The sequence below is a fragment of the Mustelus asterias genome, chromosome 27 (assembly GCF_964213995.1).
Source record: "Mustelus asterias chromosome 27, sMusAst1.hap1.1, whole genome shotgun sequence".
In the NCBI taxonomy this organism is placed as follows: Eukaryota; Metazoa; Chordata; class Chondrichthyes; order Carcharhiniformes; family Triakidae; genus Mustelus; species Mustelus asterias.
This window is the reverse complement of record NC_135827.1, coordinates 24,621,037-24,638,227: the sequence shown is the minus strand read 5'-3', so window position 1 is coordinate 24,638,227 and position 17,191 is coordinate 24,621,037. Positions and strand designations below refer to the sequence as shown.

At 44.1% G+C, this 17,191-nt stretch overlaps 1 protein-coding gene across 2 annotated transcripts in view; it reads left to right on the top strand.

Annotated features, from left to right (window-relative positions):
- Nucleotides 1–14,905: 14,905 nt before the first annotated feature.
- The window catches only part of LOC144479869 (zinc finger and BTB domain-containing protein 44-like), a 41,922-nt gene continuing 39,636 nt past the window's right edge, over nucleotides 14,906–17,191 (top strand). Inside the window, exon 1 of one of the 2 annotated variants that reach the window (XM_078198887.1) lies at nucleotides 14,906–15,019. The gene's annotated coding sequence lies outside the window, so the exon portion shown is untranslated. Of the gene's footprint in view, nucleotides 15,020–15,205; nucleotides 15,292–17,191 lie in introns of those variants that run through there. The other variant, XM_078198888.1, reaches the window with a different exon arrangement.

Here is a 17,191-nt window from a genome sequence, read left to right as displayed (position 1 = left end):
CGCCCTTCACTATGCCACCGTGCCACCCCGTTTCATGGATTGGAAGAGAGGTGTCCATCACCACTGAACAGATAGTTGAAGCTGTGCACTGTGCCCCTGTCTTGTCACACCAGTGAATCTCAGAACGGTGATGTGTGAATGAAATTTCCATGGGTTCACCGGAGGTTTGCTAATTGGCAGTGGCGACGGTAGAATGGAGAGAGTAGAATGTGTAATTATCCTCACCTTTTTGTTTCTGTGTAATTCCAAAGGATTTGGGATTGGGTTTTCTCGTGGGAAGATCTGGATATGGCTGTCAACAGAATAGACCCGAGCCTTTAAATTCCACAGCACATGAAATGAATTTATGTTTAAAGAAACTGAAACTTTTATTGCTTTACTTACTGGAGTAGGAAATGTTATGATTCACCGCGACTGATATTTTTACTATGTCATTACTCTCATTATGCCTGTAAACAGTCTAATAATGAAATAATATTGAGTAAAACAATTCACTGCGGGAGGTCCACGTTTTAGGGGTCCCATTGGCAACATACAGAGGGCCTAATTAAAATAGTCAGCGGTTAACTGGGCGGCACGGTAGCACAGTGGCTAGCACTGCTGCTTCACAGCTCCAGGGACCTGGGTTCGATTCCCGGCTTGGGCCACTGTCTGTGTGGAGTTTGCACATTCTCCTCGTGTCTGCGTGGTTTTCCTCCGGGTGCTCCGGTTTCCTCCCACAGTCCAAAGATGTGCGGGTTAGGTTGATTGGCCATGCTAAAATTGCCCTTAGTGTCCTGAGATGCGTAGGTTAGAGGGATTAGTGGGTAAATATGTAGGGATATGGCAGTAGGGCCTGGGTGGGATTGTTGGCGGTGCAGACTCGATGGGCCGAATGGCCTCTTTCTGTGCTGTAGGGTTTCTATGATTCTATGGTTAACTGATGTTCTAATGTCAATTTCTCATGTCAGTCAGCGCTGTCACTATTGTTTCCACAATCCTCCCATAGACCATCAGTGGTCAAGTTGGCCAGTGACTATTTGCCTTCTTTTTTTCAATCATGGGACATGGGCAGCACTGGCTGGGCCAGACTTTATTGCCCATCCCTAATTTCGCTTTAAGAGTCAATCACATTGCTGTGGGTCTGGAGTCACACGACTAGGTAAGGATGGCAGTTTTCCTTCCCTAAAAGGAGATTAGTGAATCAGATGGGTTTTCCTCAAAAATTGGCAATGGCTTTGAGGTCACCATTAGACTTTTAATTCCCGATTTTTATTGAATTCACATTTTACCATCAGCTTTGGTGGGATTTGAACCCTAATCTCCAGAGCATTACTGGGGGTTTCTAGATTACTAGTCCAGTGACAATACCACTACGCCACCTGGAATTGGGAACTAGCATTCATTTTGTTCTTCAGCATTTTAAATCTTAAAGGCTTCCACACATTCGCATTTTTGCTGTCATGTGCGCTGATAAAATTTCCCTACCATTGAAGGAATTGCTCCTTTTAATCCCAACAGTCCCACCCTCCCATTTAAGGAATTGCTGCTGGATTTCCTTCCCACTCCAATTGGCAAGATGCGGGATAACAGGATTAGCACTGGCCTGTTAGATAATGTTTGACCATCAAATTTGACCAGGTCTCCCTCTGAGGTTATTGGGCAAGTAGGGTGAACCTGTCTGACCTTTATTCTACCACAAAACTGGCCACACTGTTTTATCCTGTTCATTCACCAAAAAGAGAGAGAAAAAAAAACAAACGTCACCAAACAAATAAGCACAGAAGGTGTGAGGTTTGAATCTGTAAATCTGTTGGTTCCATGCCCGAGTGTAAGTCTAGTGAATTATTTAGTTTCGAAATAAGTAATTGAGTCATTCTGTACCCATGCTTTCAGAGAACAGATCTTGAATGTGTGATTTGTGTGATGCCTTTCAAAGAGATGACAATCATGTTGAATCATCTGACACATTCTAATAGCTAAAGTACAGAATAAGTGTTCTCGCAATCACCTACCTCGATATTGGGTAAAGAAAAATGGTTCCTTTCAATTCACAAGTGACAAGAGGTCTGCTTATGGGGATGCTGAATCCCAGAAAATATCTACTATAACAACCCAACTATCTGATGCTTTCATCAACAAATGCTTATTTTTATTTTGTAAGCAGTTTACAATTTAAGTCATGATTGGTTACAGTGTTTATTTTACTGCTTTCTAAAACCCAGGGAATCATTTGCTCGTTGGGCTAACTGCAATTCACATTTTGTGTGTGTCATGTTACACTTTTGTTAATAGGGAGCTACGTTTCAGTCCTTCAAACTGAAATTTCTTCAAGAGAAATATCTGAACAAAAATCCAAAAATGCTCCACCTCCATTATCTCGCTTTCTCTCACTTCCACCTTTCTTCCTTTTTATACATGAAGGTTCCTATAGAATTTACAGAAGGAGTTTCTCTTTATCGGTTTATCATTTCCCACATTATCCTTGGTTGCTCTACTATCTGTAAATGTTTCTTCAGGTTCCCTCCCTAATCTCTCTAACGATGGTCTCAGCCTTGACTTGGTTGTAGCAATCTTTCCTTGCAACAAGAAGACCATAGCGTCCTGCCTCGCTCTTGAGGTTTGAGCACAGAATTTGGGGTAATGCTTAAATGCATGACTGAGTGAATTTGACTTAGACTCAGCCTTATATCTCAGGCGAATATGGTGAACTTATGGCATTTTCAAAAAGGCATAGGGAGTTTTTCCTGTGTCCTGGTTAATACTTATTGCTCAACCGAAACTACCATAAACAAATGATCTTGCCACTTATCTTGCTGTTTGTGGGACATTGCTGCATAGAAATTGATTGCCCTGTTTCTGTGCATTACACCAATTACTGCATTTCAAGAGTACTTAAGTGGATGTGGTTTGGCAGTGGTTTGAACAGTCCTAAGATCATCAAAGGTGCTACACCTTGTTCATCAAATAACTTTCCAGATTAGAACTTGGGACAGGTGGGTCTGCTATAACCATTTGGTAAAAGGTAATTAAGTGCGTTTTTAACTCTGGATTCTGCCTTTAACTGGCACCGGATAGGTTTCCCAGGCTTTATGGAACTCATCAAGTTGAACACGGGGAAATGACAAAAGGAATTGATAGCGATGACAGGTTGGGAAGTCTTTAACTATTGATTCTTTATCTAAGTGAAAGGCTTTCTGATACAGGACTTGTCCTGAAAATGTGCTTTCTCTGCTTAGAAGATGATTTCCATTTTTTGTCTTTTGTTCATTCGTGGGACATGGGTGCCATTGGATGGCCAGCATTTATTGCCCATCCCTAGTTGCCATTGTTCAGCGCACAGTTGAGAGTCAACCACATTGCTGTGGCTCTGGAGTCATATGGGTGGCATGGTGGCACAGTGGTTAGCACTGCTGCCTCACAGTGCCAGGGACCCGTGTTCAATTCTGTTCTTGGGTGACTGTCGGTGCAGAGTCCCCATGTTCTCTCCATGTCTGCGTGGATTTCTTCCGGATGCTCTGGTGTCCTCCCGCAGTCTGAAAGTTGGACTGGTTAGCTGCATTGGCCATGCTGAAATTCTCCCTCAGTGTAGCTAAACAGGTATTAGAGTGTGGCGACTAGGGGATTTTCACAGTAACTTCATTGCAGTGTTAATGTAAGCCTACTTGTGACACTAATAAACTTTAAACATATATGTCAGACCCGGTAAGGATGGCAGATTTCCTTCCCTAAAAAACATTCATGAGCCAATCCTTTGGAGGTTATTTCTGCGACCTCGGTTTATTTTTAAATCTTTGATCTGGATTTCCCAACTTTCGGCCTTCTTAGCAGTATGGGAGCCACTTATTCAGCTCCATGTCAAAGCTCAGATGGAATAGCAGAAGGATTTATTTATTCATAGGACATGGGCGTCATTGGCTGGGTCAGCATTTATTGCTCATCCCTAATTGCCCTTGCACTGAGTGGCTTGCTAGGCCATGTCAGAAGGCAGTTGAGAGTCAACCACATTGCTGTGGCTCTGGAGGCACATATAGGCCAGACCAGGTAAGGATGGCAGATTTTCTTCCCTCAAGAACATTAGTGAACCAGATGGGTTTTTCCGACAGTCAACAATGGTTTCATGGTCATCAGTAGATTCTTAATTCCAGTTTTTTTTTTCTTGAATTCAAATTCCACCATCTGCCGTGGCAGAATTCAAACCCACATCTCCAGAACATCAGCTGAGTTTCTGGATTAAATAGTCTTGCGATAATACCACTAGGCCATTGCCTCCCCATAGGAAAAAAGCAGCAGCATCAGCAACACCAGCAGCAGCTGCCTCCTACTCAACCATCCAATGCTCCATATGACCTCACAGGAGACAGTGTGCCAACAATAGGCAGTGGAATAGCCTTCTCGACACAGCTGAGCCCCAGTGCCTCTTCCTCAGCCATTGGTATTTACTGGTATTTCAATGATACGGGGGTCAGAGTATGAAAGTATTTTTAGTTATATATCTGGTGCCTAGATATGTTTTATGATTCATATAATGATTGTTTTACTATCATTATCACAGTCACTGTGATAATGTATGGAGTTTGTGGCTATTTTTACCCTAACAGCAAAACAACCAGGAAATCAAACTGAAAATCAAAAATGGAAAGGTCTAGTAGTACACAATGATGTAATTAGAAAATAAAAATACAACTGCTCCAATCAAAGAAAATACTGTAAAGTATAAATGCAACCCAGGTCCTGTTGTATAAACTTGATTATTAAGAAGGTGAAGTCCAAGGTGAAGTCCAAGGGCCGTGGATGTCGTCTATATGGATTTCAGTAAGGCATTTGACAAAGTCCCACATGGCAGGTTGGTTAAGAAGGTTAAGGCTCATGGGATACAAGGAGAAGTGGCTAGATGGGTGGAGAACTGGCTTGGCCATAGGAGACAGAGGGTAGCGGTCGAAGGGTCTTTTTCCAGCTGGAGGTCTGTGACCAGTGGTGTTCCGCAGGGCTCTGTATTGGGACCTCTGCTATTTGTGATATATATCAATGATTTGGAAGAAGGTGTAACTGGTGTTATCAGCAAGTTTGCGGATGACAAGAAGATGGCTGGACTTGCGGATAGCGATGAGCATTGTCGGGCAATACAGCAGGATACAGATACGCTGGAAAATTGGGCGGAGAGGTGGCAGATGGAATTTAATCCAGATAAATGCGAAGTGATGCATTTTGGAAGAAATAATGTAGGGAGGAGTTATACAATAAATGGCAGAGCCATCAAGAGTATAGAAACACAGAGGGACCGAGGTGTACAAGTCCACAAATCCTTGAAGGTGGCAACACAGGTGGAGAAGGTGGTGAAGAAGACTAAGGTATGCTTGCCTTTATAGGACGGGGTATAGAGTATAAAAGCTGGAGTCTGATGATGCAGCTGTATAGAACGCTGGTTAGGCCACATTTGGAGTACTGCGTCCAGTTCTGGTCGTCGCACTACCAGAAGGACGTGGAGGCGTTAGAGAGAGTGCAGAGAAGGTTTACCAGGATGTTGCCTGGTATGGAGGGTCTTAGCTATGAGGAGAGATTGTGTAAACTGGGGTTGTTCTCCCTGGAAAGACGGAGAATGAGGGGAGATCTAATAGAGGTGTACAAGATTATGAAGGGGATAGATAGGGTGAACGGTGAGAAGCTTTTTCCCAGATCAGAAGTGACGGTCACGCGAGGTCACGGGCTCAGATATTAGAGGGATGTTTTTTACACAGAGGGTGGTGGGGGCCTGGAATGCGCTGCCAAGTAGGGTGGTGGAGGCAGACACGCTGACATCGTTTAAGACTTACCTGGATAGTCACATGAGCAGCCTGGGAGTGGAGGGATACAAACGATTGGTCTAGTTGGACCAAAGAGCGGCACAGGCTTGGAGGGCCGAAGGGCCTGTTTCCTGTGCTGTACTGTTCTTTGTTCTTTGTTTGTTCTTTGTGAGATCTGTAGTGAATAAAGCAGTCAATTGGCATTTCTGTTTAAAATAACTCTGTGTGTGTGGCTCATCTTCATCCATGTACTCTAGCTTATATTTTCTGTAAATTCCACTGATTTTATCTAGATAATGGTCTCCATCAGAAAATATTAATTAATAAACTTATGTCTCAGGACATAAGTTCAAATCCCATCATGGCAGCAGGTGGAATTTAAATTCAATTAATAAAATCTGGAATTGAAACCTTGTCTCAGTAATGCTCACCATGACACTATCATTGATTGTTGTAAAAACCCATCTGGTTCACTAATATCCTTTAGGGAAGGAAATCTGTCGTCCTTACCCAGTCTGGCCTACATGTGACTCCAGAGACACAGCAATGTGGTTGACTCTTAACTGTCCTCTGAAATGGTCCAGCAAGACAGTCAATTCAAGTGTGATTAGGGATGGGTAACAAATGCTGGCCTTGTCAGCAACGCCCACGTCACACTAAACACTAAAAATAAGTCTAAATACACTGTACAGCTGACAGAATGGAAAGAGAGAGGACTGATGATACCGGTGGATTCATTAGTACCACAGAAACTATTCCCCTACATAGGCGCAATAAACATTTCCTAAAGTAGAGTGTTAACAAATCTGACAATAGAAAATCAACAGATGTTGACCAGGTAATGTCCTTTCTGACGGGACTGAAGCAACATGGGGGTGGCACGGTGGCACGGTGGCACAATGATTAGCGCTCACAGCGCCAGGGACCGGTTTCGATTCCCGGCTCGGGTCACTGTGCGGAGTTTGCACAGTTTTTCCCTGATTCTGCGTGGGTTTCCTCCAGATGCTCCGGTTTCCTCCCGCAGTCTGAAAGACGTACTGGTTAGGTGCATTGGCCATGCTAAATTCTCCCTCAGTGTACCCAAACAGGCGCTGGAGTGTGGCAACTAGGGGATTTTCACAGTAACTTCATTGCACTGTTAATGTAAGCCTACTTGTGACACTAGCAAACAAATTTCCAAAACATTTTGACCCGCTACACTGGAAGTTTCTGTTGACACTATTCACCAAAGAATGCTTAATTCACTTGTACGAATTTTCTTTCAGGGCTGTTATCAGAGGTGTTGTTTTCCCTTTTGGCCTGAGATCAGGATTGTTACCTAATTGTGGCTGTAAAGCGATGATACCTTGTCACAAAGGGAATGATCTAATCTTCTGTGTCAGGGACTTTTGGCTAGCATGTGTGATGTTCCTAGAAGATAAAATTGCATCAAGTATAACCAGTCTTTGACTCAAGTCCATTATCAAGAATAGAAAAAGGGGAAGAAGGTTTGGCCCACTTGGTTAGTTATTTTAGTTGTATTGCGCCACACCATGATTTCTTTACTCTGCCCATCTAGGAGTTGAGATGGAGGAGGAGTAAGGGGAGTTTATTTCACGCTCAAAGATTTCTTACATGTCCTCTCAGGGATGAGGCGGAAATTCTTTATACAGCAATGAGTTATTAACTTTAAAACACAAACAACTGACTCTTTTTCAGTATCATATTACCCTGGCAATACTAAAGTCAAAACATGTATAGTGCAAATGATATTATACAGAATTGTTCGCTCCAATATATATGTGAATTAGTAATGTCTTTGCATAATATTGTACTTTGTCTCTTAAGTAGGAATATTAAATTTGAAGGAAATTTCCTTAAAGGCTAGGTAAAATGATTTATTTCATTATAATCGTAAAATAACCCAACATATTACATATTATTTTAATAAATATACAATGTCCAGTGATTCTAATGGATAAATTGTTGTTGTTCACAAGTAGAAAATAGTTTTTTATTAATCACAAAGACTCTTTATCATCTACAGAGCGCAAGAACAATCGCAATACGAATTCCATGTGCTTTAATCTATTTAACATTCATGCTTCCATACTATGCTGTACAATCAGTTATGAATTAACAGAGGGTCCTGTCTAAATTGCATTGAATTGAATTTGTTAATGGTATCTATCGCCACTGACAAAATGTTTAAACTTATAATTTTTAAGGTCAATGTTTTTAGAATTGAAATGGCCAATTTGCCTGTGAGTTTTTTTGTTAGGGTTTAAACATGATTTTTTATTTGATTTATTGTTGTCACATGTATTAGCATACAGTGAAAAGTATTGTTTCTTGCATGCTATACAGACAAAGCATACAGTTCATAGAGAAGGAAACAAGAGAGTGCAGAATGTAGTGTCACAGTCATAGCTAGGGTATAGAGAAAGATCAACTTAATGTAAGGTAGGTCCATTAAGAAGTCTGATGGCAGCAAGGAAGAAGCTGTTCTTGAGTCGGTTGGTATGTGACCTCAGACTTTTGTATCTTTTTCCCGACGGAAGAAGGTGGAAGAGAGACTGTCCGGGGTGCATGTGGTCCGTAATTATGCTGGCTGCTTTGCCGAGGCAGTGGGAAGTGTAGACAGAGTCAATGGATAGGAAGCTGGTTTGCATGATGGATTGGGCTACATGTACAACCTTTTGTAGTTTCTTGCGGTCTTGGGCAGAGCAGGAGCCATACCAAGCTGTGATACAACAAGAAAGAATGCTTTCTATGGTGCATCTGTAAAGGTTGGGGCGAGTCATAGCTGACATGCCAAATTTCCTTAGTCTTCTGAGAAAGTAGAGGTGTTGGTGGGCTTTCTTAACTATAGTGTCGATGGTGTCTAGTAATGTATGACAATGAGTTTACAGATATTGTAATGTAGAATTTGAAACTATGTTGAATTATAAAGCAGGACCTACAAAAAAATCATGTTTATTTTTAATGAAGTGTAAGAAATTCACTTGTTTATGATAGTGTGTAGCCTGTTCCTATACTTTATCATTTTTAGGCACATATCTACCAGATCATAAGTTCATAGTCAAGGTTTCTCATAATAAATGTTCCAAATCCGGGTGTATTGAAGTTCCTATCTGGAGAATGTCCTAATGATATTACCTTTCTCCTATAATTCTGCTCAGGATGGCATTTTATGTGCATTGCAACACAATAATAGTTTTGAAAGTAAAATAATCAGAAATGCTTCAAAGAACAGGGCCCTGTATTAATATATGTATGTAGGCCATATGTCCCAAAGACTGACAGATCATATCAAACAGCATGCCCTTTCCACTGTTTATAAAGGGCAAAGTGTAGACATACCCAACCAGTCTAGGGGTGAGGGGTGACCTAATAGAGGTGTATAAAATTATGAAAGGCATAGATAGGGTGAACGGTGGGAAGCTTTTTCGCAGATCGGTGGTGACGTTCACGAGGGGCATAGGTCCAAGGTGAGGGGGGGGAGGTTTAACACGGATATCAGAAGGACGTATTTTACACAGAGGGTGGTGGGGGCCTGGAATGCGCTGCCAGGTAAGGTGGTGGAGGCGGACACACTGGGAACGTTTAAGACTTATCTACATAGCCACATGAATGGAGTGGTAATGGAGGGATACAAAAGAATGGTCTATTTGGACCAGGGAGCGGCATGGGCTTGGAGGGCCGAAGGGCCTGTTCCTGTGCTGTATTGTTCTTTGTTCTTTGTTCTATACTTGCAAAGCACTAAGCACAGTGATTAGATGTGATTCCATGATTGGACAACATTTGCCAAATAATCTTCCGTATGCTGAGAAATACGCTGATAAGCAATTTAAGATTGTCAGTCCGGCTTCCAGTGTGGCACATTTGTGTTCTTTGCAGACAGAAACAACAGGTACACATATTGCACCTGTTTCAGCTAAACAAAATAAGTGATAGCCATTCACTGGGTAACAATGCCTTGACCAATTAGAGTCAAGCTACTTGGTTTAAATTTCAAACAATGCTTGCCAGTTAACAGGTAACCACCATCAAATGGTGCAGTCTCCATTGCAACTACCAATCATCTCTGACAAATGGACCTCTAGACTCCAAACATTGGCTCTATTCTCCCCCCACGGATGCTGTCAGACTTGCTGAGATTTTCCAGCATTTTCTGTTCTTGTTTCAGATTCTGGCAATCGCAGTATTTTGCTTTTACCAATCAGAGTCTACTTGCAAACGAATCAGCACCCTCTTCCCAAACAATATAAAGTTGTTGTTTCCCTGACATTGGTATTCTTGGTGACACGATGGCACAGTGGTTAGCACTGCTGCCTCACAGTGCCAGGGACCTGGGTTTGATTCCCGGCTTGGGTTCACTATCTGTGTGGAGTTTGCACATTCTCCTTGTGTCTGTTTACGTTTCCTCTGGGTGCTCCGGTTTCCTCCTACAGACCGAAAGACATGCTGGTTAGGTGCATCGACCATGTTAAATTCTCCCTCACTGTACCCAAACAGGTGCCGGAGTGTGGCAACTAGAGGATTTTCACATTAACTTCATTGCAATGTTAATGTAAGCCTACTTATGACACTAATAAATAGACTTTAAAAAATTTCTGGCTCTGGCTAGCAGAGCTTCGATAGCTGGATGGCACATTTGTTATGTCACCGCACAACCTCAAACAGACCTTTGTCCGCAGCAAACTACCCAGCCTTCAGGAGAACAGTGACCACGACACCACACAACCCTGCCACAGCAACCTCTGCAAGACATGCCGGATCATCGACACGGATGCCATCATCTCACGTGAGAACACCGTCTACCAGGTACATGGTACCTACTCTTGCAGCTCGGCCAACTTTGTCTATCTGATACGCTGCAGGAAAGGATGTCCCGAGGCATGGTACATTGGGGAAACCATGCAGACGCTACGACAATGGATGAATGAACACCGCTCGACAATCACCAGGCAAGACTGTTCTCTTCCTGTGGGGGAGCACTTCAGCGGTCACGGGCATTCAGCTTTTGATCTTCGGGTAAGCGTTCTCCAAGGCGGCCTTCACGACACACGACAGCGCAGAGTCGCTGAGCGGAAACTGATAGCCAAGTTCTGCACACATGAGGATGGCCTAAACCGGGATCTTGGATTTATGTCACACTATCAGTAACCCCCACAGCTTGCCTCCTGGACTTGCAGAATCTCACTGGCTGTCCTGTCTGGAGACAATACACATCTCTTTAACCTGTTCTTAATGCTCCCTCCACTTACATTGTCTGTATCTTTAAGACCTGGTTGGCTGTCGAGATTCGCATTTTAATCAATATTCTGTAACTTGATTTTGTGTCTCTGTAGTTTGTCCTGTTTGAGAGCAGATATCCACTCCATCTGATGAAGGAGCAGCGCTCCGGAAGCTAATGGCATTTGCTACCAAATAAACCTGTTGGACTTTAACCTGGTGTTGTTAAAACTCTTACTGTGTTTACCCCAGTCCAACGCCGGCATCTCCACATCATGGCATTTGTTATGTGACAGGTGATCATTGCAGGGCATTGTTACAAAGAAAAGAACTTGCATCTTATGAGATCCCAAACCTTTTTTATAACCAATTAATTGTAGTCACTTTTGTAATGTAGAGACATGCAGCAGCTAATCTATGCAGCAGTGAGATTATTGATGAGATAATCTTTTATTTGTGATGTTCGCTGAATAATATTGGCCAGGATATCAGAAGAACTTCCCAGCTATAGTTCGAATAGTGCCATGCCATATTTTACATCCATTTGAAGGGACGTATGGAGCTGTGGTTTACTGTCTCATCTTTCAATTTTTATCACTGGAATTTTCATAGAATCATAGAAACTCTACAGTGCAGAAGGAGGCCATTCAGCCCATCGAGTCTGCACTAACCACAATCCCACCCAGGCCCTATCCGCGTCACCCCACATATTTACCCCGCTAATCCGTCTAACCTACGTATTACGGGACACTAAAGAGCAATTTAGCATGGCCAATGCACATAGCCCGCACATCTTTGGACTGTGGGAGGAAACCCACGGTAGCACAGTGGTTAGCACTGCTGCTTCACAGCTCCAGGGTCCTGGGTTCGATTCCCGGCTCGGGTCACTGTCTGTGTGGAGTTTGCACATTCTCCTCGTGTCTGCGTGGGTTTCCTCCGGGTGCTCCGGTTTCCCCCCACAGGCCAAAGATGTGCGGGTTAGGTTGATTGGCCAGGTTAAAAAATTGCCCCTTAGAGTCCTGAGATGCTTAGGTTAGAGGGATTAGCGGGTAAAATATGTGGGGGTAGGGCCTGGGTGGGATTGTGGTCGGTGCAGACTCGATGGGCCGAATGGCCTCCTTCTGCACTGTAGGGATTCTATAATCTACATGGGGGGGATATGCAAACTCTGCACAGACAGTGATCCAAGCCGGGAATCGAACCCAGGTCCCTGGAGCTGTGAGGCAGCAGTGCAAACTGCTGTGTCACTTACATAAACATTTATAATGTCAACTTGTTGACATACAACATTAGTAAAAAGCACGAGACTCAAAGCAAGGGTAACATAGATGACAAGTGCCAGCTAAATGCAATATTCAATGTATATTACAGCAAAACTACTTGCGTTATTTAAAAATATAATCTTCTTTTGAAGCTTGTAACATGTCATGTACTGAGGTAAAATGGCCAATTAGGCATAAGATGGTGGAGTCAATTGAAATGTGAGGTGAGACCACAACAGAAATGGAGAAAAATGGGATGAACAAGACAGCATAATTAAAAGAAAACAGAAAATGCAGGCAACATTCAACAGATCTGTCAGCATCATTGCAGAGACAAAAACTGAGTTAAACTTCAGGTCAGAAACCTTTCATAAGATGCATACAACATTCAAAATGACTTCAAATTGAAACAAAGTTTATTTATCTAGCTAGAGAGGAAAGTATACACACACACGCATATGTTTGGCTCAGTTAGTAGAACTTTCACCTCTGAGACACAAGGTTCAAGGCTGACACTCAAGTGCAGTATTAAGGGAGCACTGCAGTGGCAGAAGTGTGGTCTACCGAATGAGATGTTGACTGAGATTCCATCTCACTGCTAGTGTGCGTGCAAAAGATCCAATGGCAATATTATGAATACACTCTCTTTAACCTGTACTTAATGCTCCCTCCACTCACATTGTCTGTATCTTTAAGATCTGGTTGGTTGTAGGGATTCGCATTCTAACCAGTATTCTGTAACTTGATTTTGTGTCTCTGTGCCCTGTTTGAGAGCAGATTTCCACTCCATCTGATGAAGGAGCAGCGCTCCGAAAGCTAATGGTATTTGCCACCAAATAAACCTGTTAGACTTTAACCTGGTGTTGTTAAAACTCTTACAATATTATGAAGAACAGCAGGGGCATTATCCCTAATAATATTTTCCCTCAGTCAGCATCACCAGGAAAACAATTTATTTGGTCATTATCACATTATTATTTGTGAGAGCTTCCTGTGTGCAAATTGGTTGCTTTTTCCAATATTACAACAGTAGCGATATTTCATTGGCTGCAAATAAATACACCAATCCAAGTCTTTCTTTTCAATCTTGAATTAATTGCGTTAAGAAGGGGAAAATACTCATACACGTATAGTATTTGCATTAGGGCGGCATGGTAGCACAGTAGCACTGCTGCTTCACAGTTCCAGGGACCTGGGTTCGATTCCCGGCTTGGGTCACTGTCTGTGTGGAGTTTGCACATCCGCCGCGTGTCTGCGTGGGTTTCCTCCGGGTGCTCCGGTTTCCTCCCACAGTCCAAAGATGTGCGGGTTAGGTTGATTGGCCATGCTAAAACAAAATTGCCCTTCGTGTCCTGAGACGCGTAGGTTAGAGGGATTAGTGGTTAAATCTGTAGGGATATGGGGGTAGGGCCTGGGTGGGATTGTGGTCGGTGCAGACTCGATGGGCCGAATGGCCTCTTTCTGTACTGTAAGGTTTCTATGATTCTATGATTATAAATGTAAAAAGATGTTAACTGCTCGACCAGGCTCTACCCATGTGCACTCTACTCTACTCTGATAGACAAATCCTTGCCCCAACCACTTATGGTTGACTGGTAGTGTTGGAAAACATCAGACCCTAGCCAGGTCTGATTGACAGTTGTTCAACCATAGAATCGGTACCGTGCAGAAGGAGGCCATTCAGCCCATCAAGTCTGCACTGACTCTCTGAAAGAGCAACTTCAGGCCCCCAGGCCCACCAATCCCTGTACACTTACTATGGCAAATCCACCATAACCCTCTTTGGACTGTGGGAGAAAACCGGAGCACCTGGAGGAAACCCACACAGACACGGGGAGAACGTTACCCGAGGCTGGAATTGAACCCGGGTCCTTGGCGTTGTGAGGCAGCAGTACTGACCATTGTGCCACCGTGCCGCCATGTTATCCTGGGCTGGCATGATTGATAGTCGTTGCTGCATAACCCCGCCCCCAGGCTGATTGACAATTGTTCTGGGATGACCCCACCTCCCAGGCTGATTGACAGTTGGTGCTGGGTGACCCGCCTCCACAGCCTGATTGACAGTTAATGCAGGGTGACCCCGCCCCCACAGCTGATAAACAGTTGGTGCTGGATGACCCCACCTCCACAGCATGATTGGCAGTTGGTGCTCAGTGACCACGCCTCCACAGCATGATTGACAGTTGATGCTGGGTGACCCCGCCCCCACAATCTGATTGACAGTTGGTGTTGGATAACCCCGCCCCCAGGCTGATTGACAGTTGGTGTTGGATAACCCCGCCCCCAAGCTGATTGACAGTTGGTGCTGGACAGATGGTGCTGGATAACCCCGCCCCCAGGCTGATTGACAGTTGATGCTGAATAAACCCGCCCCCGAGCTGATTGACAGTTGGTGCTGGGTGACCCCGCCCCCACAGCTGATTGACAGTTAATGCTCGCTGTCCCCGCCCCACAGCCTGATTGACAGTTGGTGCTGGGTGACCCCGCCCCCACAGTCTGATTGACAGTTCATGCTGGATGTCCCCGCCCCCACAGCCTGATTGACAGCTGGTGCTGGGCGACCCCGCCTCCACAGCTTTATTGACAGTTGGTGCTGGGTGACCCTGCCCCCACAGCCTGATTGACAGCTGGTGCTGGGTGACCCCGCCCCCACAGCCTGACTGACAGTTGGCGAGGGTGAGCGCGGGGCAGGCTGGGAACAAAACAAACCCCGGCTCGAGCGAGCTAGCGGGCGGCGGCGGCTCGGGGAGACGCGGAGCTGCGACACCGAGTCACACGGTAAGCGGCCCCGGGGCCTCAGGCGGCGCGGAGAGCGAGAGAAATTAGTGGGCTTCCACACACCCCTCCCTTTCCCCTTGCTCTTCTCAGGCCTCGGACTCCCCTCAGACCCCGAGATTGGCCTCAATCGTTCCGAACCCCACATCGCGGCCTCTAGGCCCGGGTCTCTCTCTCTCTGTTCTGCAGCCCGGGGAGTGAGGGGTGCTTCCCCTCGGCTTCTCCAGCCCCTGGTGCTGCGGTCTGTCTGTGGGCCGGGGAATCAGCACCAACAGGTATGTCTGTCGCCCCCCCCCCCCCCCGCCTTCAGTCCAACACCGCGGTAACAATAACCCGCTGGGCTAACACACACACACACACACTGCCTCGGTCTCGCAGGCCGAGCAGCGCGGGCCCCACTCAGAGTCAGGGCCTCAGCTCAGCCCCTCTCTCACTCACACACACACATGCTGCCCCTTGCAGTCATGATTCATCCACTTTCCCTAATGCAAAGTAACGTGTTTATGTCTCAAATATCAGTCCCAACGTGTCTGTCTTTCACTTTCCTCTACAATTCACTGCTCAAGTCACACCAGCCAAACTGCAGCATTTTCAGCCGCCTTCTGCCTCAACATTTCTTTTTCCACATTTCTTCCCCCCCCCCCCCCCATTACAATTGTGCCAATTTCTAGCTCTCTCTTAATTCCACAAACAAGGACAGTCCACCTGAATATAATTGCACATTTCTAGCCCTTCCACTCTTAACTCCACAAACAAGTAAACCCTACCATAATACAGTTGTGCCAATTTCTAGCCTTGCTACTCTTAACTCCACAAACAAGTAAACCCTACCTGAATACAGTTGTGTAAATTTCTAGCCCACTCTTAATTCCACAATGATTAACCCTACCAGAATTCAGTTGTGCCAATTTCTAGCCCTGCCACTTTTAACTCCACAAACAAGTAAACTCTTCTGGAATACAATTGTGCACATTTCTAGTCCTTGGACTCTTAATTTCACAGACAAGTAAACTCTAACCAAGCATCTCAAATGCAAATCAAAAGTGAAATGTGTGTGTTTAGTATTCAGTGAAGACTCAACTTTGTTTTGAAGTTTGGAGATGCAAATGCTTTAAATCATCCCACTCCTGTCCTTCTCCTCTTGTGCAAATTTCTAGCCCCCCACTCTTGACTCCATAAACAGTTAAACCATATAAAACAAGTCAAATTGATGAAATGTTAGTGATAAATTATAATTGTGATGTGGAGATGCCAGTGTTGGACTGGGGTGGGCACAGTAAGAAGTCTTTCAGCACCAGGTTAAAGTCCAACAGGTTTACATAGAACATAGAACAGTACAGCACAGAACAGGCCCTTCGGCCCACGATGTTGTGCCGAGCTTTATCTGAAACCAAGATCAAGCTATCCCACTCCCTATCATCCTGGTGTGCTCCATGTGCCTATCCAATAACCGCTTAAATGTTCCTAAAGTGTCTGACTCCACTATCACTGCAGGCAGTCCATTCCACACCCCAACCACTCTCTGCGTAAAGAACCTACCTCTGATATCCTTCCATTTGGAATCATGAGCTTTCGGAGCACTGCTTCTTTGTCAGGTATAATTGAACCATGCTTCATAGTACAGTAATCAATGGCATTATGACCATGATATACACTGAAGAACTTTATGATTGTACATAGTGAATGTGAATTTAAAAAAATATATACAACTTTTGTATCTTGTTGCAACCATCATATCAATCTGAGCTGTTGTTGCTTTGACATGGATTGAAAAATTGTTAAAACCATCTCAAGCTGGTAACTTCATATGTGTGGTTGTATATTAGAGCTTTGAACTTTCACTATATTTGAAATTTGACACATTGTTAACTAAAATTCAACTGTGCTGAAATTAGCTGACTTATAGCAGGGTTCTCGGATATGAAACTCCTCACTTTTCTAACCACACAGTACATGTTCCACAAATGTGTATAAATCAAATGCATCATAAAATGATAGTTCAGGAAATGTTTCTAAAGTTGCTTTTCTGGTATAGCTAATCAGTTTCTCTGTGAAATCTTCTGTCATGTTATTTCTGTATAACAGGAATCATTCATGCTCTAAGATTATGCTTACCAAATGGCACAGGTTACAACAACTGGTGCTGAATGTGAAGGTTTATTGTATGTTGTAAAT